The sequence below is a fragment of the Phacochoerus africanus genome, chromosome 4, assembly GCF_016906955.1.
Source record: "Phacochoerus africanus isolate WHEZ1 chromosome 4, ROS_Pafr_v1, whole genome shotgun sequence".
Classification (NCBI taxonomy): Eukaryota; Metazoa; Chordata; class Mammalia; order Artiodactyla; family Suidae; genus Phacochoerus; species Phacochoerus africanus.
In genome coordinates, this window is record NC_062547.1 from 48738186 (window position 1) to 48758895 (window position 20710).

The 20710-nt window shown below is 46.8% G+C and overlaps 1 protein-coding gene across 3 annotated transcripts in view; it reads right to left on the minus strand.

Moving 5' to 3' along the window:
- MICAL2 (microtubule associated monooxygenase, calponin and LIM domain containing 2) overlaps positions 1 to 953 on the minus strand; it is a 255526-nt gene extending 254573 nt beyond the window's left edge. The window contains exon 1 of one of the 3 annotated variants that reach the window (XM_047776272.1): positions 776 to 936. The gene's annotated coding sequence lies outside the window, so the exon portion shown is untranslated. Of the gene's footprint in view, positions 1 to 775 lie in introns of all 3 variants that reach the window. The other 2 variants (XM_047776271.1, XM_047776273.1) reach the window with 2 other exon arrangements.
- Positions 954 to 20710: the final 19757 nt, after the last annotated feature.

The window sequence follows — 20710 nt, forward strand, 5'->3', positions numbered from 1 at the left end:
TCAACACGCCTCCTCCCCATCCAGTAAAGGCTGTTCCCAGCTTTGCCGCGAGGCTGGCCTAGGATAAAGTTAACCCCACCTGCCCCGGCCTGGGAGCCTAGTAAGTGGCACTTCTCCCCAGGGCCGGTTGGCAACAGCAAGGCGGACGCCCCGGTGGGGGTGCCCCCGGGCCTGAGGTGACCTCGGGCTGCCGGGCCACGGAGCTCAGAAAGGACAGGGCAGCAGTCCCTAGGGCCACGCAGAGGCCCCAGACCCAGTCCTAGCCCGCAGGCGCCCAGGCCACTGACGATTGGCCCAACTTAACTTCCTGTTGTTAAGGAGGGAGGGGAACTAGGCGGGGGTTGGGTGGGCACCCAGCAGGGCCAGGAAAGAACGTGACCGGCGACCGGCGCTGGGCCCGAATCGTGGGAAGATAAGTTTGGGAATGATCTTCTGCCTGGGTGGCAGGTGGTACTGCTGGCGTGTCGCGCCCCCTCCATATCGACGTTTGGGTATTTTCCAGGCTTAGAACTGAAGAATTTGGGTGTTGGGGGGCAGAATAATAGTTCGAGGTACTGCATTCTAGTCGATTTAGAGACCGATGGGGGCAGTCCCGGCCTCCTTACGCAGAGCCACCTGCTCGCTGGGCGCCCCGCAGGGTGGTTCTGAGGCGGGAGATGCTGTGGCCGCACCTGACCCTCCCTGGCGCGGGCCAGGGCGCAGAGTCCAGGCTCGGCTGCCACGGTCCCCACCCGCCCATCCCGGAGCCCCGCGCTCACCTTCTCCCCGGCCTTACCGAGAGCCTCATCAGCCGCCGAGCCTCGGGTGAGCCCCTGCCTTCGCCTAGGGCCGCGGGCGCTGCGGTCGGGACCCTGAGGCCGCCAGCTGAGCTGGGAGCGAGCTAAGCGGCCCCGAGCAGGGTTCGCCGGGCAAGCGCCGGCAGTTCTGCGCCGCGCGGCTACCAGGACGGGGATCCGCCCCCATCGGAGGCGCGGCCAATGCCTGTGCAGCCGGGTGTGCAGTCCCGCCCCCAAGCCCGAGGCCCACGGCCAATGGCAGCGCGGCGCGGAGCCCACCCCCGCTCCCCGCTGGCCCCGCCCCTGTGGGGCCAGCTGTCACCACGGCTGCTGCGGGCGCACGTGGGCTGTAGCCCTGAGCCGCTGAGGGTAGGGGGCAGCCAGCGCTCCCACCCGGACCAGTGCAGGCCTAAGACTCGCTAGGGCCGATAGGGGCGGGGCGTGGTGGTGCCGCTAGATGAAACCCACCCACACCCCGTGCAGGTATTCTAATACCTAGGGAGAGGTGAGGGCTGAGCCTCACCCTCCTTAGCACAGGCAGCTGGAAAGCAAGCCTCAGCGTCCCCTTTTGCACTTGAGGGAGCAGCACAGCACTTCCAGTACTGACTGTGAACCTCCCTCCTTGCTTTAGTCCTTCATCACCCTGGGCTTCAGCAAACGCCTGCTAGTGGAGAGGCTCTTCCTCTCACCTGGACTGGCCTTGCTTAGAATAAAACTGACGGGCTTTGCTGTACAGCAGAAATTGACAGAACATTGTGAATCAACTATAATAAAAAAATTATTTTAATAATAAAACTGTTGGGAAGAGAGGCAGTGGTGTAGACCACGTAGGACCTTAGTCAAATCACCCAAGTACTCTCTTCTCTTGGCCATCAAGTAACTACTTTAATCTCCGCTCTGCCCACCCTCACCAGTTGCCCACAGCTCCAAAGGGCAGGATTCACAGAAAAGTCAGTGTGAGCAATGTGAGGGGCGTGAAGCCACTTTGTGAACTGCAAATACTGCAAACACCTTTGGCAGACTGCCTTAGTAGCCTTGGTCATGAAACAGGGATCCCACGGGCAGGAGCTATGTCTTACTCATCTCGGTGGCCCAGGAACCTCTCATGGGCTTGGCCCAATATAAATGTTCTTGGAACAGAACTGACACAAAGGGAAGGAAAACAGGCAGGCTTGGGCAGTGAGAAAACAGTTGTAGCTCCAGACTGTTGGAATTTCCACAGCATCAGACCACCCTCTGGAGAGACTATGTTCCCTTGCCAAGCAAGTACAGGCAGAGCAGTTTGCCCCTTATTTCTTTCCATGCTCCTTATCATGTGATCCTACTTGAGGCCTGTTAGGTTTTCCTAGGGACTGTCCTACATAGTTGCTCTCTTAGCATCCTCAGAATTCAGTCGACTTCCTGTAGGTGAACTTTCAGCAAAAGCCAACCCTGCTCGGTTTGCAAGACTCGGTCAGCACTGATGCTCAGAGGGGCAGCTCTCCCCTCTGATGGAACTCTGCCTGCGGTGCCAGTTGTTAGGATGTCCTCTCTGCACATTATCTCATTTAATTCTGACAGTGGCTCTGTGCAGTATGCATTTTTATTATCATCCTCTTTTACAGATGTGAACACTGAGACTCAGGAGGTTAAGTAACTTAACAAGGTCACACAGTTAATAAGTTTCAGCGTGTAGATATGATTCTGGATTCCAGAATCTGCAAGCCTAATCACTGTGCACTGGGGTCTCTGCAGTCCTGCCCATACCTATAGGCCAGGTCTATCCCTGAAGGAACTGCTCTGGGGCCTGACCATCCCAAACACTCTGTTGAGCTCAGGCCTGGGCTCTGTCAGGGGCAGGAGATGAGACCAGCATAGGCCTTCCTTATTTACAGAGTGACTGGTCAAAGAAACAGGGTTACCTCTGCCCCTAGTCCAAATCCTCACTGGCCACAGGCCTCTTGCTTCCGGCCTGGACCTGAGACACCTGTGCTAGGATGGAGATGGAGACAGAGCCATTCATTCACTTCATAGGTGCTACTGAGAACTGGATATGAGGCTTACATTCATGTAACTTACCATTCAGCTGATGGGTTGGAAGTACACAGTGCTATGGGAGTTGTATTCTTTATCAATTTTATTTTTTATAATTCCCATCATCTTATCTATAGCACGTATTCTCCAAATTAAACAAATTTAACACTGCTTCAGGAACACTAAGGGCCCACCAAGTTTTACGGGGGTAATCCTGCTCAGCATAGACATTCTAGTAACTCTAAACTAAAACTTATTAATGTGTTCCTAGGATCTCTGCCTCCTCTTCCCCAACCCTACTCCCAACCTTTTTTAACTTGGGGGAAGGAAAGGCAGGGAGGGTGGATAGTGGGTGTGCTCAGGTAAGAAGGACCCTTACTAAGTGGGTCTGAGGGCTGAAGAATGAGCTTTTCTCCTTGGATGTAAGCCAAGCTGGGAGCTGATGGAGACTCACTGAAAGAAGGGAGATAAGCCTTGAGACCTCTTGAACCAGTGGACAGAGCCCCTTGCCACCACATTCAAGCCACCCTTGCTGGCCATCGCCCTGGAAGGTAGGGAGGAATAGGGACAGAAGAACACAGCTGTCCCTTCTCTGGACAAAGCAGTAACCATGGGATATCCTGCTGGACTCTGGGGGTTTCTACAATTAAGATCTTCAAAGAAAAGATTGTGCAATGTTAGAGTGGACTTAAAAGAAATATTATCTAAGCCCCTCCCTGAACAGATGAAAGCAGTTTAAAAATTAATGGGGACAGGAAGGTACTGTGAGCGTCACCAAGTGTGGCAGTGGGTTCCAGATTTCCCATGTCCCTGCTTCACCAAGCATGCCAGGCAAACCCTGCTTCTCCAGGCCCTGCTCAGTATTCTATATTTATTAACAATCTCTCCCCAGCCCACTCTTCAGGGATGGCGAATGTGTGCTTGGGAAGGTTGTCTGGGAGATGCAGATGGCCGCGTTTGCATCAGAGGAAGGGAGAGAAAGAAGGCCCAGATTCATCCCTAAAAATATCTACATCTCAGACAGGAAGCAATGGGTTTCGGCAGCACTGCGCACACTTCCCCGTGAAAGCCCGCCAGCTGGTGATCCCCATCATCCTCGGTTATCCACCTGATAGTATTCGGGGGGCGCTGTGAGCATGTCAGGCCTGGCTGCTTTTTATTTCCAGCTGAGCAGTGAGTTGGCTTGAAGAAAGGTCAGAGTTGCTCTAAATGGATTCCCAATGCGGAGATCTGCCAGAAAGCCATAGTGTGTCTCACAGCGCTTGAATGTCAGGGAAAAGAGTAATCACCTGTGCTTCCTCCGCCAGGTGAAAAAGGGTCTGAGCCCTCGGATCCCCTCCTCACGTGCAGATGTTCCAGCGAGGGGTAATGCTGAGCATGTGGTCTCACCAGCTTCCCCTCCAAGCCTCTATCAAAAGGGCTTCAGCCTTTTGGGAGGAAGAAGAAGGCCGATATCTATACAGTGACCTTGTTAAATGATGAGAAAGGGCTGATTGGCCCTAGTCCACCTTGGGGGCTATCTTTGGAGAAGGGTTTTCTAAGCCAGGCAGTGGAAACATTTGTACCTCCCTCAAACGGACTCAGGAGTCTGCAAGAAGCAAGATCGCTGGCGCCTTGTTCCCACTCCTTATCATCCCGATAGTCTTCAGAATGCACTGTTTTTCATGGATAAGACATATAAAACTTCTCAAGGTCACTAGGAACTCATCAGGTCTACCATGTGGTTCAGTGCTTTCTCCAGAGACTGTTTGGGGAAGAAATGGCACCTGTCAAAATCAGTGATGTCCTCAGAGCCCCCACAACCCTTGCAGAATGTGTGCATTTGGCTGCAGTGGTGGGAAGCTCAGTGCTGGGGAGGCGAGGTCATGGGCAAGAGGTAGCAACCAGAACAAACAGGGAGCAAGTGTGTGGAGGAGATGGGAGGAGACACAGGGTCCCGAAAGTAGTCAGGCCCCAGCTCCAAAGAGCCTGGGGACATGGTAGAGGCAGAGGTAGGGACACACACACACACACACACACACACACGCAAAGTCAAAGCCAACTGTGAAACCCAAGGGCACCATTCTGGTCCCTAGAGACACAGGATACTAAACACCAAACCCACTGCACCTTCAAGGCAGGCTGGGCCACAACTGCTGCCCAGACAAACTCCTATTCATACAAACCTGAAGCTCATTCTAGAACATCCTGCTCTCATGGAATGAACCTCCCAAATCTTCCACAGGGTCGAGCTTGGGGATGCTCTTTTCTGTTCTAGCCCATGGAGGGGACTCACTCAAGGTCAGCTGTCTATCTAGCCATCTCCCCACCCCACAGATATGTACAGTGTGATTAAACACCATAGCCTAGACTCTGAAGTCAAGATTACTGAGTTTCACGGACATGGAAGACAGACTTGTGGTTCCCAAGGGGGAGGGTGGAAGGTGGAGAGAGTGGGATGGACCAGGATGGGGGTTAATAGATGCAACCTATTCCATTTAGAGTGGATAGACAATAAGGTCCTATTGTAAAGCACAGAGAACTGTATCCAATCTCCTGGCATAGACCATGATAGAAAATAATATAAAAAAAAAAGAACGTAAAAAAAGTAATAGAAAAAAATGAAAAAGAATGTATATATGTGTGTGTATGTATAACTGAGTCACATTGCTGTATAGCAGAAATTAACACAACATTCTAAATCAACGATACTTCAATAAATCTTTTTAAAAATTAGAAAAATAAATTTTTTTTAAATGCCTGAGTTTAAATCTGAGCTGTGCGATCTTGGGCAAGTACTTAACCTCTCCATGGAACAGGTTCCTCAGCTGTATGAGGGGAATAGTAATAGCATAGACAGATGTGTGCTTAGGACACATGCACTTTGTAAATTATATATAAGGGTTTATATAAGGGTTTTGAATAAAATAAATCGGGGGCTGGTATCAATCAGGGGGTAGAGAACAGGGGTCTCTAAGAGGCACCATTATAAGCAAATCCAGGGCAGGGACATGGCCACTTCTAGCACTGTACGTGTGTGTGTGTGTTGTGTCTCAGCCACATCCACATTTTAAGATGGATAATTATCATCCATACCTCAGGAATGAGAAAATGGAATCTTGGAGCAGTGAAGTCATTTGCCTGAGGTCTCCCAGGAGCCGGCCTATGGTGAATATGACTGGCTGACTCCCTATTCCTGGCTACAAGACTGGACCCAGTGTCCAAGCCTGACTGACCACATGGTGTCAGGGGCGACTGGTCCAACAGGAATGCATATGATCCAAGCAAACTGCTTCTTCAGGGCCAGTATATAGGTAGTGCGAGAGAAGCTCTTTCTCTGGAAGTCAGGGCTGCCAGTAGCTGTGTCCCACGTGTAATGGAAGAGATCTAAATGCAATGGTTTTCCTCATTGTAGCCAATGCCGAAATAGCTTTTAATGTCAGAAGCTACCTTATCCCAAAAAAAAAAAAAAAAAATTTCTGGAGTTTCTGCTGTGGCACAACACGATCGGATTGGCGGCGTCTCTGCATCACCAGGATGAAGGTTTGATCCCCGGCCTGGCACAGTATGTTAAAGGATCTGGTGTTGCTGCAGCTGCAGCATAGGTCTCAGCTACAGCTTGGATCTGATCCCTGGCCTGGGAACTCCATATGCCACCGGGTGGCCAAAAAGAAAAAAAAAAAAATTCTGACCTAGCATGCTGAGCAGGAATTCTGAGATCCACTCTGATTGGATTACGTCTGCCCACTTGAACTTGTGCCATAGCCAGAGGTCTGGAATGTGCTGATTGGCCGCCCCAGTTAGGGCCACCTAGAGTTTTGGGGGGCTCAGCATCCCCTGAGACACACAGGCTGCATGGGACAGAGGTGGACATCTGAGGGAAGGCTGAGTATGAGTGGGAAGGGAGAAGGAGGGACAGCTGGCCATGTGTTGGGGAGGAATAGCAGGTGCTGCTGGTTTCTGTGTACACCAGTGGCTCTCCGTTGCAAGCACCTGTGACTCCATACCTGCAGGTGTCCTCTGGCCTCCACAGCAAGCTCAGCCAATGCATATAGGGCAGGCCAGGGTATTGGAGATAATACACCCCTGGAACAACCTTCAAACCAGAGTGGGCAAGAGTTGGAAGGTTCATATCCCAAAAGTCATGCCCTCGGCTGGAATGCCTTGGAGGTGTGTGCCCTGTTTCTGTCTCTGTCTCTGTCTCAGAGATGACTGAGCCCAGATGCTCATAGCAGGAACTTGCTCACCAACGTGGCCTGCATTGGTTGTTGCTATCACTTCCTCAGTTCTTCACTGGTGCTTCCCAGGATCACTTCCCACATAAGCTGCTTATATTTTCATCAAGGTCTGCTTCTAGGGAAAGCCATCCTAAGATAATAGAGTCATGGTGGTGTTTGATGTTGGACCCTCAGTGTGTATGACTTAAACAGCACCCGGCACATGGGTGGCATCAGTAAAAGTTTGTTGAAGGAATAAAAGAGGAAAGTATTTATTTTTATTTTATTTTATATTGTCTTTTTAGGGCCGCATCCACAGCATATGGATATTCCAAGGCTAGGGGTCTAATTGGAGCTGCAGCTGCCAGCCTACACCACAGCCAGAGCCACAGCAATGTGGGATCCAAGCCACATCTGCACCACAGCTTACACCACAGCTTACGGCAACACCAGATCTTCAACCCACTGAGCAAGGCCAGGAATTGAACCCACATCCTCATGGATACTAGTCAGGTTCGTTAACCACTGAACCATGACAAGAACTCCAAAAGACGAAACTATTTAAAAGCAATCAAGACAAAGACAAATACCATATGATATCACTTATAACTGGAATCTAATATCCAGCACAAATGAACATCTCAGAAAAGAAAATCATGGACTTGGAGAAGAGACTTGTGGCTGCCTGATGGGAGGGGGAGGGAGTGGGAGGGTTCGGGAGCTTGGGCTTATCAGACACAACTTAGAATAGATTTACAAGGAGATCCTGCTGAATAGCATTGAGAACTTTGTCTAGATACTCATGTTGCAACAGAAGAAAGGGTGGGGGAAAAAATGTAATTGTAATGTATACATGTAAGAATAACCTGACCCCCTTGCTGTACAGTGGGAAAAGAAAAAAAGAAAAAAGAAAAAAAAAGAAAAAAAAGAAATAAAAGCAATCTGGGAGTTCCCATCATGGCTCAGTGGTTAATGAATTCGACTAGGAACCATGAGTTTGCAGGTTTGATCCTTGGCCTCGCTCAGTGGGTTAAGGATCCAGCATTGCCGTGAGCTGTGGTGTAGGTCGCAGCTATGGCCCTGGTGTAGGCCGGCGGTTACAGCTCCGATTGGACCCCTAGCCTGGGAAACTCCATATGCCACGGGAGCGGCCCTAGAAATGGCAAAAATAAATAAATAAATAAATAAATAAATAAATAATAAAAATGAAAAAACAAAAGCAATCTGGAGTTCCCATTGTGGCTCAGTGGTAACACACCCAACTAGTATCCATGAGAACGTGGATTTGTGTCCTGGCCTCACAGTGGGTTAAAGATCTGGCATTGCCATGAGCTGTGGTGTAGGTCACAGACAAGGCTTGGAGCCTGCATTGCTGTGGCTGTGTCGTAGGCTAGCAGCTGTAGCTCCTATTGGACCCCTAGCCTGGGAACCGCCATAGGCCATAGGTGCAGCCCTAAAAAATAAAAGAATAAATAAATAAATAAATAAAAGCGATCTGCTAGGCAAGGCGGTTTTACCACCCACCCACTCTTTTTGCAATAGTCCTGGACCATAGCCTTGGGCCTGAACGAAGGCTCAGAAGGAATTTGTGTCTTTAACTTCTCAGCAAGTATGTCATCCTGATCTCCTCCTCTCCTGTTGTCCACTCCCCACTCTCACCCCACCAATGTACCACCCGCCCCATGAAGCTCTTCTCCAAGCTCAGTGTATTTTGTAGTGGATAAATACATTTTTTTAGGACCATACCCGTGGCATGTGGAAGTTCCCACAGCCACAGCCACAGCCACAGCAACACAGATCCGAGCCACTTCTGCAACCTACACCACAGCTAACAGCAACACCAGAAACTTAACCCACTGAGTGAGGCCAGGGATCAAACCTGTGTCCTCATAAATGCTAGTCAGTTTCATTTCCACTGAGCTATGACAGAAACTCCAGTACATTTTTTTTGTCTTTTTTTTTTTTGCCTCTCCCACGGCATATGGAGGTTCCCAGGCTAGGGGTCTAATCGGAGCTGTAGCCACTGGCCTACACCACAGCCACAGCAACACAGGATCCGAGCCGCGTCTGCAACCTACACCACAGCTCACGGCAACGCCGGATCCTTAACCCACTGAGCAAGGCCAGGGATGGAACTCGCAACCTCCTGGTTCCTAGTCGGATTCGTTAACCACTGCGCCACGACAGGAACTCCACTCCAGTACATTTTAATTAAAATAAAATTCCTGGAGTTCCCGTCGTGGCACAGTGGTTAACGAATCCGACTAGGAACAATGAGGTTGCGGGTTCGGTCCCTGCCCTTGCTCAGTGGGTTAAGGATCCGGCGTTGCCGTGAGCTGTGGTGTAGGTTGCAGACGCAGCTCGGATCCCGCGTTGCTGTGGCTCTGGTGTAGGCCGGTGGCTACAGCTCCGATTCAACCCCTAGCCTGGGAACCTCCATATGCCGCGGGAGCAGCCCAAGAAATAGCAACAACAACAACAACAAAGACAAAAGACAAAAAATAAATAAATAAATAAATAAAATAAAATTCCTGCCCAACCACATATCTATTCACATTTTTCTTGTAGATGAAGCTTCGATGGCATGAGACTACCCAGCACAGCCTTCTAATCAGTTCAGACGGGCAATTCTGCCCCTTTCCAGAGGGGTGGGCAGAGTTGGAGCAGAGGGACCTGGCAGTGGGTAGAGCGAGGCGCAAGAAAGAGGTGCCATGAAACATGAAACTCTTAGACATACTAGTTTGAAATATCTAACGTGCCAAAGACATAGCAGGGAAAAAAAAAAAAAAAAAAAGGATGAGGAGGAGGGAGTGGGATGGACTGGGAGTCTGGGGTTAATAGATGCAAACTATTGCATTTGGAGTGGATAAGCAATCAGATCCTGTTGTAAAGCACAGGAAACTATATCTAGTCGATCTCATGTTATCCTCCATTGTGATGGAACACGATGGAGGATAATATGAGAAAAAGAATATATATATATGTATGACTGGGTCACTTTGCTGTACAGTACAAATTGACAGAACATTGTAAATCAACTATAATTAAAAAAATCTTAAAAGGGGGGGCGATGGACATATCCCCAAAGATGTAAAGACACCGTCAAGAGGACATACTTTGTAGACCTGCTGGTCATTGGACAAGTTGTTTGTTAAGCAAACTGGTTTAAGCCTTGTCTCATCTGAAGGGGTCTGATCCCTCTCTGCACGGGCATGTCAGAAAAGAAATTTGACTTTTGGCCCAAAGAAATGCAATTGTTGTTTCTCTGCACAGTTCATCACTCAGCACCCTCCCACTGGCCAACAAGCCCTGACAGTCCAACTGGGAGAAAATGAAAGAAGTGATTGAGTGAGGGCTGCGCTGGGTTTGTGCCCGAAAGTCACAGGATCCCAGGGACAAAGCGGGAGGCATGGCCACAGCGGCCTTCTAAGAATGCCTGAGAGGCCAGCCCTCGAGGTTTTCTATTCCCCTGGAGACTGAGGAAAGTATCTCAGATCAAGGCTGTGGCTGCCCCAAGGACAGCATGGAGCAAAGCAAATTTATGTTGCGTGATTCACTCAAGGCAAAGCAGGAGCAGAGGGACCTGGCAGGGGGGCAGAGTGAGGCCTGGAGAAGAGGTGCAATGAAACCTGGTCACACTGAGTCCTGACCCTACCCCTTCTGGCCTCAGGGCTTCATGCATATGGTTCTCTCTCTTCCCTTCTACCCAGTGATGGTACACTCACTCCCTTGCAGAGTCACCACCTGGAGGCATCTTCCTTATTGCCTTGCTTTATGCTCCTTCCGCATTCTGCAAACAGACTCCCTGGGTCCCCAGGAAGCTTTATATCTTGTCTAGTTTCCATAACATCTCCTTCAGAAGTGCTGTACCTCTAAAATCCGTTTCTTCCTTATATTAAAAATGGGCTTTGGAGTTCCCATCATGGTGCAGCAGAAATGAAGCCAACTAGGAACCATGATGTTGCGGGTTCAATCCCTGGCCTTGCTCAATGGATTAAGGATCTGGCATTGCTGTGAGCTCTGGTGTAGGTTGCAGACATGGCTCAGATCTGGCATTGCTGTGGCTGTCGTGTAGGCTGGCAGCAACAGCTCCGATTAGACCCCTAGCCTGGGAAACTCCATATGCTGCAGGTGTGGCCCTAAAAGGCAAAAGACAAAAAAAAAAAAAAAAAAGGCTCTATTGGAGTTCCGACTGTGGTGCAGTGGGTTAAGGACCTGGTGTTGCTGCAGCTGTGGTGTAGATTGCAGCCGTGGCTCAGATTCAATCCTCGGTCTGCCACAGGTGCAGCTTAGAAAGAAAAAAAATAGACTTTCTTTTTCATTTTTTATTTTCGTTTATTTTATTTTATTTTTGTCTTTTTAGGGCATACCCGTGGCATATGGAAATTCCCAGGCTAGGGGTCTAATCAGAGCTGTAGCCGCTGGCCTCACCACAGCCACAAGCAACACAGGATCAGAGCCGCATCTGGGACCTACACCACAGCTCAGGGCCACGCCAGATCCTTAACCCACTGAGCAAGGCCAGGGATCGAACCTGCGTCCTCATGGATGCTAGTCAGATTTGTTTCCACTAAGCCATGACAGGAACTCCTAGGCTTTCTTTTTTAAAATAAAAACAGCTCAATCAAGAGAAGAATGTAAACTATATAATCTCTTCACCCAGAGATCTGGACCAACAATACCTTGGATATGGATTTATTCATATTATCAATATATACACCTATGAATCACGTAGCTATAGAGGCAGCATGAGAGAGAGAATAAGATTTTGAGCTGTGTAGTTTAATCAGCTTAGATTGGAATCTCAAATTGAATTGCGTGATTTCAGATAAATTAATCTTTCTGAACCTCAGTTTTCTCTGATGTGAAATGGGGACATGAAGTAGTTCCAAAGTTGTATTAAGCTGTTGTTAGGATTAAATGAAATGATCCCATCGTGGCTCAGTGGAGATGAATCTGACTAGTATCCATGAGGACGAAGGTTCGATCCCTGGCCTCGATCCGTGGGTTAAGGATCCCAGCATTGCCGTGGGCTGTGGTGTAGGTCACAGAAGAGGCACGGATCTGGTTTTGCTGTGGCTATGGTGTAGGCCAGCAGCTACAACTCCAATTCTGCCCCAGCCTGGGAATCTCACATGCTGCAGGCTCGGCCCTAAAAAAACCAAAAAAAAAAAAAAAAAGAAAAAAGAAAGAAACAATTCATGACAAAATTACCAAGCAAAGTATGTAAAATCACTATTTGTGTGTGTCTGGGGCTTGAGGCATTTAAAATACACATAACAAAAAACTCACCATTGTAACCATTTCAAAGTGTAACCCTCAGTGACATTTAGTAAATTTACAATGTTGTGCAACTATCATCACTACCCAGTTCCAGGACATTTTCCTCACCCCAAAAGGAAACCCCACACCCATTAAGCCATCACTCTCTGTCCCCCTCTCCCCAGCCCTTGGCAACCACTTATCTGCTTTCAGTCTCTGTGGAAAATCACTTTCTCTTCAGCCTATCTCTGGCTTTTAATTTTTTCCTGATAGTTTGGTCAAGCCTTTTTCATCTAACAAACCAAATCGAACTTAGAAAAAGGAAGCAAAACTAAATAAAAACAGAAAATCCAAAACACATGAAAAAAGATTTGAAGAAAAGAAAATTATGGACTTGGAGAATAGACTTGTGATTGCCAAGGGGGAGGGGGAGGGGGAGGGAGTGGGATGGATGGGGTGCTTGGGTTCATAGATGTGAACTATTGCCTTCGGAATGGATTGGCAATGAGAGCCTGCTGTGTAGCACTGGGAACTATGGTTACTTATGATGGAGCATGATAATGGGAGAAAAAAGAATGTACACATGTATGTGTAACTGGGTCACCACACCATACTGTAGAAAATTGACAGAACACTATAAACCAGCTATAATGGAAAAAAAAATCATTTAAAAAAATAAAATACTGCCACAGGGAGAAAAACTCAAAAAAAAAAAAAAAAAGATTTGACATAGCTCCTGGAGCTAATGCCCTCACAATCTCATCAACAAACTCGAGGAGTGATCCACCTGTGCTTGATCTGTCTGCATCCTCCAACCTCGCTCAACCTACACCCTATAACCTGACTCTTATTGGGGTGACAGGCGCCTCCTGGTTGTCAAATTCATATTCTATTTCCAGCCTCCATCCTCAATATTTTCAGCACCACGTAATGCTGTGGACCAGCATCCTTCTTCAAACCCTCTGCCTTTGTTTCTAAAACACCCCCGGCCATCCCTCCGGCCACTGCTCCTCAGTCCTCCATGCTGGCAAGCGCTCCTCCTGCCTTTCTGTCTCTGCCTCTCTCCTTGGGCGATCACATCCATTGTCCCTGCTTCCTCTATCACTCAGGACTTCCCGCTCTTGCCTGAATTCCAGATTCCTATATTCATCCAGCTATGGGATTTAATGGATGTCCTCAAGACATCTCAAATTCATCATGTCCCCACATTTTCCACAATCCCCCAATGGTCTATAGTCCCGATCTCATTAATGGTATTCCAACAATCCAACTGCTCAAACTAGAATATTCAGTCACCTGTGATTCCTCTGTTTTTCTAAATTTTCTATTCCAACTGAGTAACAAATCCTGTTAATAGAGTTCAGAAATGTCCCTTGAGTGCCCTCCCTCCTATTCACCCTTATTGCCACTTAGTTCAGGTCCCCAGCATCTCTTCTCTCAACCACAAGAACGTTTTTAATCACTTATGTCCTTTTCATAACTGTCCGTGATATTCTTAAAACATAAAAGCGATAATCTCATTCTCCTATTTAAATATTTTTATCTCCTTAGAAGCTACAGTTAAACCCTTCACCCTCACCCTGTCTGGCCCTGACTTCCTCCTGATCCTCAGCTCCTGGAACAGGCCAGCACCTGCCACAAATTCTCCACTCAGTAATTTGTTCAGGTTCCAGTCAGAGCCAATGAAATGCAATTCTGGGTTTTAGTTGCGCTAGGAGGAAATCAGACCTCATCTTTGCACTGGACATGAAGAAAGAAGGTACAAAGACTGGAACTGCTCTATCTGGCAACCAAAAAAAAGCCTGAGAGGAGTTCCCGTCGTGGCGCAGTGGTTAACGAATCCGACTAGGAACCATGAGGTTGCGGGTTCGATCCCTGCCCTTGCTCAGTGAGTTAGCGATCCGGTGTTGCCCTGAGCTGTGATGTGGGTTGCAGACACGGCTCGGATCCTGCAATGCTGTGGTTCTGGCATAGGCTGACAGTTACAGCTCCGATTAGACTCCTAGCCTGGGAACCTCCATATGCCGCGGGAGCGGCTCAAGAAATGGCAAAAAGACAAAAAAAAAAAAAAAAGCCTGAGAATGGAGCCACCACTGGGGAAAGAACACCTCACCTGGTGATATCTTTTGAGACTTGAATCAAACCCTTCTCAAAACCATATACCCTTTGTGTGTGTATCCCTCTCTCCTTTTTTGGTTTTGTTTATTTCATTTTGTTTTTTTAGGGCCGTAACTGAAGTTCCCAGGCCAGGGGTCAACCAGAGCCACAGCCACAGCAACACAGGATCTGAGCCGCATCTGTGACCTCCATCACAGCTCACGACAATGCCAGATCTTTAACCCACTGAGAGAGGCCAGAGCTCAAATCGGTATCCTCATGCATCCTAGTCCGGTTCGTTAACCACTGAGCCACGAAGGGAATGCCTCCTTTTTTTAAAAAAAATTGAGGTATAATTGACATACCATTCGTTTCAGTTATACAACATAATGATTCTATATTTGTATATCATGAAATGATAGCCACAATAAGTCTAAATAACATCTGTTGTCATATACAGTTACAAAAATTTTCCTTGTGATGAGTTAGTTTTAAGATCTACTCAGCAACTTTCAAATATGCAAAATATGGTATTTTAGCTGTTGTCGTCATGCCATACATCACATCCCCATGACTCATTTATAACTGGAAGTTTGTACTTTTTGTGTTTGTCTCCCCACCCCCCCCACCCCCGCTTTTTTTTGGTCTTTTTAGGGCCACACCCTCAGCATATGGAGGTTCCCAGGCTAGGGGTCAAATCAGAGCTGTAGCTGCAGGCCTACCCCCCAGCCACAGCAATGCAGGATCCTACCTGCATCTTCGACCTATACCACAGCTCATAACAATGCCAGATCCTTAACCTACTGAGTGAGGCCAGAATTTGACCCCGGGTCCTCATGTATACTAGTCAGGTTTGTTAACTGCTGAGCAAGGACAGAAGAAACTCCTGTCCCTTTTTAATATAAGGTAAAACATTCAGCCACGTGCCTTTTTTTTTTTTTTTGCTTATGATAGTTTGAGCTACATTTTGTGTTACTTGCAAACCAAAGCATGATCCTTTAAGCAAGTGTTTCCTAAATTTGGCTGAACATTAAAATCACCTAAGGAGGTTTTAAAACTCCCAGTGCCAATTAAATCCTAATGCCTGGGGGCGGGAGGCAGGCAGCAGTCATTTTTTAAAGATCTCAGGTGATTGCCATGCAGAGTGAAGCTTGGGAACTACTTTAAGCCAAGCAAGCTGCTTCCTCTTTGCTTATCCAGCTCCTCGGCCTTCCACGAACCAGAGCTCTTCACGCTGTATTTCCTGCCTCCCTCTTTGGACTCTGAGCATCTTAATGGCAGGTTCTTATTTTTTAATCCCTTTGCCTTGTAAATGGTAGGCCCTCAGGACATGTTAAATAATGAATAAATGAATGAATGGGACCGGGTCCCTGCCATCTCCTTAGTGTTTTTTTCTTTTTTCTTTTTTTTTTTCCTTTAAGGTCCCTTGTACTGGATACAAAGTATAAGTTCAGGCTCCGGCGCCTGAGTGCCTTTGCCCAAATCCTGGTTGGATGTGACACCCAGCGTTAAGTACTTAACTGCTCTGTGCCTTCTTTCCTCATCTATAAAGCACAAATAACAATAGGGCTAACGTCACAGTGATGTTATCAGGAGTTCAAGGTTAATACATGTAAAACTCTAGCACACTGCTTGGTATACAGCAAGCATGCAGTACATGTCAGCTGCTATCTTCATTCATTCATTCATTCATTCATTCCTGCACAGAGAGCTGGTTCTCTCTCCAGGCCAGAGGAATCGCAGAGAGACTGGGTATGGAGATATTCATTCCTCTATGCGCTGTAGAGGTGGCTTTGCTTTGCATACAGGCTGCTAAAGTAAGTGAATTTTGTTCAGGTGGCTGGGAGTTTACTATTTGAGGTGGGGAGCTAAATTCCTGCTTGGTGAAAGAACAAAAGACTTGTAAAACTTCTCACTACGGCTGGGCTTGCCCTGCCCATAATGCCAATGGCACACAATCAGGTGTTTTCAGAGCCACCTGAATAGAGCCTGTTATTTGGAGTCGGGCCAGGTAAAGGGCTATTTTGTATTATTCATCTCAGGGAATTCAGCCTGTTTTAAAGGAACTCCTTTTTTTTTTTTTTTTCTTTCCCTAAGGGAAAGAGAAAGCACGTCCTCATGAAGAACACAGATTTATAATAGAATTGGTGGTGATGGAATTTTACCTCTCTAGGCTTTATCTTTAAAAATGTCCATGCTGGAGTTCTCTTGTGGTGCAGTGGGTTGAGGAGTTGGCGTTGTCACTGCAGCAGCTTGGGTTGTTTCTGTGGTGTGGGTTCCATCCCAGGCCTGAGAACTTCCACATGCCTCAGGTGTGACCAAAAAACTATATACATTCTTATTGATTTGTTAGCAGAGTGGCTGCATGTGCTTTATTGTTTTAGGGGGTGATGGTAAGCTTCCAGCTAAGGACGTCCTTGAAAACATCTCCTACTGTCAATCTTATCTCTCAAAGGAGGGGGTGGGCTGCCTGCTTCCTGCCTCCCTCCCTTCCATCCACTGACTCTTCTTCACTGAACTCCTATCATATGCAGGGTACAAATGTAGGAGCTGCAGGGTACACAAAGATAAACAAAACCCTATTAAGCCGTTGCCCCACCTTTAGTTAATTTGCAGTTTTGATAGGAAATGATAACCAAAATCACTGTGTCATAGTTAAGGTTTTCATCAGCTCTCATTGAAACACTTTTTCAATGGCATCCCAACCAATCTTCCTGTCTTTGTTCTGGTTTTTCCATCCTCCACCACCGCCAGAAGGTTTTTTTCTGTAGCACACGTCCCATCAGGATGCTGCCCCATTACACAGTAGACACTCCATGCTTTGTTGGCTATACTCATTCTGTACTCTCCTTATCCTCTTTGTCCTGCAAACTCCTATTCAACCTTCAAAACCCAACTCCTTGCTTTTTCTGTACCCAGCCCCTTGGCAGAATGAATTATGAATCACTCCCTCCTACTATGCCATCCCACACATTTTTAAAGACACTTCAATTTTAGCATTTATCATGGTAAGATCCTTCACCTGCCTGACTCCTCTAATAGCCTACAAGCTCCTATATAGAAGAGGGGCAGCTCTTAATTTTCGTTTCCTCAGTGCACAGCCCTGGGCCTACACCACAGCTCATGGCAACACCAGATCCTTAGCCCACTGAGCAAAGCCAGGTATTGAACCTGAAACCTCATGGTTCCTAGTCAGATTCGTTTCCACTGCGCCATGATGGGGACTCCTATCCAGCAATTTTCCTAGAGATCATGCATCTCCTTAACACACTTCTCAACTCTGATGTTCAATGACTTCAAGATCATCAATTCAGCAACAGGCCAGCAGCTGTAGCTCCGATTAGACCCCTAGCCTGGGAACCTCCATGTGCTGTGGGTGTGGCCCTAAAAACACAAAAGACAAAGAAAGAAAGAAAATTGCTGGATATAAGGGCAAAAATATTTCTGTCTTTTGCTTTTCTGAGACACAACCACACATTTGGGGGCAACTCAGAGACAAGGAACCTGAGGGCTTTTCTTTTAATATTTCAAATGTAAGGAAATAAGCTTTAAAACATCAAACACTCATGTACCCACCATACAGCTTTAACAACCCTTATTTTGTCATACTTGCTTCAGGTGTATTTTTTAAAAACATAAACATTACAGTTAATGCTTGCCATTACAGGGATTCATTTCCTTTCTTGGTGAATTTATTTTGGCCATACGCATGGCATGTGGACATTCCTGGGCCAGGGATCAAATCCAAGCCTCAGCAGTGACAATGAACCACAGCAGGGACCATGCTGAATTCTTAACCACTGGGCCACCAGGGAACTCCTCCTCATGAATTTAATGTTTATCATTCTAATAGATGTTTTTATACTTTTACTCCATCATATATGTCCAAAGAGTGTTTTGTACAGTTTCCACATCTTAAATTGGATTAACTTGATATTGATGCTTGCTATATGAAGTTCAATTTGTTTTTTCCCTTCACATTAGGATTTTGAAATTTCTGCATGTTGCTATTTGAGATTTACTCAGGAGGATATGCTAATTCGTTTCGACTATTGAGTAGTACACCATTGAGTGAATATAACACATTTTATTTGCTCATTCTCGTTATGGATTTTTTTTTTTTGCTTTTGTAATTGCCATTGCGAAACATCCTTGTATATGTCTCTTTGTGTACACATATGAGAGTTTTCCTGTATATATAGAATTGGTGTTGCGGGATCACAAGGAATAGTCATTCTTAACTTCATTTAGTACGAACACGTTCTTCTCCCAAGTGATTGTACCATTTCCTCCCATCAGTGCTGTTCTATCCAGCATGAACCACTGCCATCCACTCTTGGTATTGTCAGACTCTAAAGGTCTGGCCAATCTGATGGGGATGAAGTGATACCACATTGTGATTTGAATGGGCATGTCCCCCAGGGACCATGGAAGTGAAGTTTCTTATTTATTGGTGTCATTTATTGGTGAATTTCCAATTCCTACCCTTGGTTGATTATTCTCCTGGGTGGCCTTTCCCTTACTGATTGTAGGAGTTCTTGATATATTTTGGATATTGTCTGTGATGAGTTTTTGACTTGGTTTATTGTGTCTTTCCGTAAATGAAAAGTGTAGTCTTAATTTAGGCAAATTTATTGTTTCCTTTGTGACCTGTGGGTTTATTCTCTATTTTAAAAAAATATTTCCTTACCCCAATGTCATAAATCTAGTCTCTTATGTTTACATTCTCTTCCAAAAACTCGACTTCTTAAAAAAATGTTTTTATTTTGCATTACATCTTGAATTTTAACTTTTCCATATGGATAACCAATTGCCCAACATTATTTATTGATTAATCCATCTTTTCCTTATAAATGTCACCTCTGTCATATATCAGATATTCAGATATATGTGAGTCCATTTCTAGGCTCTTTCATTCCATTGGTCTATTTGTCCATTCTGTGGACAATTAGCACTAATTTCCTTTATATCAATAGCTTCTTAGTAAATAGCAGAGTCAGTCTCTCCTCCCTGTTCTTCTTCAAAATCGTTTTAGCCATTCTTTGGCCTTTTCTTTTCCATGTGAATTTTATTTATTTACTTATTTATTTTCATTTTTTTGGCCACCCCGAGGCATATGGAAGTTCCCAGGCCAGGGATCAGATCCGAGCCACAGTTGCAACCTAAGCACAGCTGCAATGATGCTGGATCCTTAACCCACTGTGCCAGGCTGGGGATCAAACCTGTGTCCCAGCACTCCCAAGACCCCACTGATCCTGTTGAACAGTAGTGGGAACTCTGAATCCATATGAATTTTAGAATCAGCTTGTAAAGGTCTAGGAAAATCCCTTCTTGAGATTTTGATAGGCATTTCACTAAATGTATGTATTAATTTAGGAGACATCCTCATATTTATGATACTGCATCTTGCAATTCATGGGTCAGGTAGAGCTCTGTTGATTCAGTTTTCCGTTTTTTTTTGGGGGGGGGATTTGGGTTTTTTTAGGGCTATACTCTTGGCATATGGAGGTTCCCAGGCCAGGGGTCGAATTGGAGCTGTAGCCACTGGTCTACGCCACAGCCACAGCAACACTAGCTCCGAGCCCTACCACAGCTCATGGCAATGCCAGATCTTTAACCCACTGAGCGAGGCCAGGGATCGAACCTGTGTCCTCATGGATCCTAGTCACATTCATTTCCTCTGAGCCATGATGGGAACTCCCTAGGTTTCCTTCTGTGTGGGATGAGGCAATGAACCCCAGAGCACCATTCCCAAAGGAACTCCCAATAGAGAAGTAACGAGCATCTGAGAAAGCAATCATGGGGCGTGAGCAGAGCTGAGCCTGCAGGAAATGCAAATAAGCTCTTCAAACCAATTCCCAAGGCGAGGCTAACCCAGGGATGGTAAACAGGCCTCCCCTCTCCAATCCCACTAGGGCAGGTAGTGCCTGTCCCCCAAAGCAGAAACGAGCCCTCAGCTTCCTTCCCACCCTGGCCCTTTAGGCAGCCCCCAAATTAGCCAGAGCTGGCAGAGTCAGCGAAACCAGCCTCAGCCTCTCCAAAGAGGGGACATTTCTCAGGACCCTGTGATGACCCAACACTGGTAGCAGCTCTGCAGGCCTGTGCAGGGCTCTCAGCTGACTGTCTTCCAAGATAGAAGTATAGGCCCATTAGATGTGTGACCTCCTCCTATTTTAGAGACTGCTGCCCCTGGAGAAATGATTTTAGGCAAACCAATTAGGCAAGTAGGCTGAATGGAGGTGTAATTTGTCACCGGATCTGGCTTTGACTTCATTCCAGTCGCCAGGCTACTCTGTGTTGTTAGGCATGCAAAAGCCCTTCAAATCCAGTCCCTGAGTGCCAGGCAGTGGAAGCTACTTGGTTTCC